This window comes from Triticum dicoccoides, chromosome 7B (assembly GCF_002162155.2).
Source record: "Triticum dicoccoides isolate Atlit2015 ecotype Zavitan chromosome 7B, WEW_v2.0, whole genome shotgun sequence".
In the NCBI taxonomy this organism is placed as follows: Eukaryota; Viridiplantae; Streptophyta; class Magnoliopsida; order Poales; family Poaceae; genus Triticum; species Triticum dicoccoides.
In genome coordinates this window covers 224,093,795-224,096,084 of record NC_041393.1, presented here as the reverse complement: position 1 = coordinate 224,096,084, position 2,290 = coordinate 224,093,795, and positions in this window count along the sequence as shown.

The window sequence follows — 2,290 nt, the reverse complement described above, 5'->3', positions numbered from 1 at the left end:
CCTTCACCATCAGTGCCACGCTTGATCCTAAATAGGAAAGTGCGCTCGTTGCTTTCCTGCGGGCGAACGTCGATGTGTTTGCATGGCAACCATCTGACATCCCCGGTGTTCCCAGGAAAGTAATTGAGCACCACCTTGCCGTCTGTCCTCACGCGCAGCCCGTCAAGCAGAAAGTCAGAAAGCAAGCAGTGGAACACCAAGAATTCATAGCAGAAGAGATCAAGAAGTTGGAAGCAGCAGGCCTTGTCAGAGGAGTGCTCCATCCTACGTGGCTGGCCAATCCTGTAGTCGTGCGTAGGGCCAACGGGAAATGGAGGCTTTGTATAGACTTCACTGATGTCAATAAAGCTTGTCCCAAAGATCCATTTCCCTTGCCGCGCATCGACCAGATTGTTGACTCCATGGCCGGATGTGATTTGCTTTCATTTCTTGATGCATACTCAGGATATCATCAGATCTTCATGGCAGAAGAAGATGAGGAGAAAACCGCATTCATTACTCCATGTGGCACGTACTGCTTTGTACGGATGCCCTTCGGACTAAAGAATGCTGGTTCAACATTTGCAAGGGTAGTTCACGAAGCTTTTTGAGCCACAGTTGCATAGAAATGTAGAAGCTTACATGGATGACATAGTGGTCAAGAGCAAAGACAGAGCAACTCTGATTCAAGATTTGGACGAGACCTTTGCAAATTTGTGCAAGATCAATCTCAAGCTCAACCTTGAGAAGTGTGTGTTTGGAGTCCCTTCCGGCAAGCTTCTCGGGTTCTTTGTGTCTCAGCGGGGGATTGAAGCTAATCCCGACAAGATCAAGGCCATTGAGCAGATCGAAGCACCGAAGCGCGTCAAGGATGTACGAAAGCTTGCCGGCTGCGTGGTTGCTCTCAGCAGGTTCATCTCTAAGTCTGCTGAGCGCGCCCTGCCATTTTTCAAATTTTTGAAAAAGGCAGGTCCAATGAAATGGACTCCGGAAGCGGAGGCTGCGCTGCAGGACTTGAAGAGATATCTGTCCTCCACTCCAATACTTGTCGCACCTAAACCACAAGAGAAGTTGCTGCTATATCTAGCGGCAACCAATCAAGTGGTTAGTGCTACGTTAGTAGCGGAGAGGGAGGCAGATGATGAGCCAGCGGCCGCAGCAAGCACATCCAGCGACAAGCAGGGGGCTTCCCCGACAAGCTCTGATCCCGACAAGGATGGATCTGTGCAACAACAAGACGAGAAGCAGAAGAAAATGGTGCAGCGCCTAGTTTACTTTGTCAGTTCCCTTCTGCAGGGGGCTAGATCAAGGTACTCTGGGGTGCAGAAGCTGCTTTTCGGCCTTCTCATGGCCTCAAGAAAGCTGCGCCATTACTTTCAAGCACATGAGATTACAGTTGTCACTCGCTTTCCGTTGAAGAGGATATTGCAGAATCCAGAAGCAACAGGCAGGATTGTCGAGTGGGCTCTGGAATTGTCAAGCTTTGGCCTCAAGTTTGAAAGCACTTCAACTATTCAAAGCCGAGCATTGGCAGAATTTATAGCAGAATGGACGCCAACACCTGATGAGGAAATTCCAGAGACGAGCATCCCCGTCAAGGAGGCAAGCAAAGAATGGATCATGTACTTCAACGGTGCCTTCTCGCTCCAAGGCGCCGGTGCGGGCGTGTTCCTTGTCGCACCCACCGGAGAACACCTCAAGTACGTCATCCAGATGCACTTTCCCAAGGAGCAAGCAACCAACAATACTGCAGAGTATGAAGGTTTGCTTGCCGGACTTAGAATCGCGGCAGACCTTGGGATCAAGAAGCTTATTGTCTGGGGTGACTCGCTGCTTGTCGTCCGCCAAGTGAACAAAGATTATCAGAGTCCATTGATGGAAGCATATGTTGATGAAGTGAGGAAGCTAGAAGAGCACTTTGACGGTCTATAGATGGAACACGTTCCAAGGGCTCAGAATGACATAGCCGATGGCCTGTCAAAGTGCGCGGCATTGAAGTTACCTATGGAACCGGGGATCTTTATTCTCAAGCTAACTCAGCCGTCTGTGACGCCATCAACTGGAGAGAGCAAGAAGAGGAAGTTGATTTCTGGTGACTATTTTCCGGCAGAGCTCCCCGAAGCCGCCGCCAAGAAGGTCCCCAAGATCAACGCCAAGGATGCTGAGGAGCAGTCTGCTCCGACAAGCCCTAGGGTTTGTTTCGTTGAAGCAGACGCTCCCGACAAGTTTTGCTCCGGCAAGCTTGCCGGGGAACATCAAGCTCCGGCTGAGCCGCAGGGTCTCGACGTAGAAGCAGATGTTCCCGCAGCAG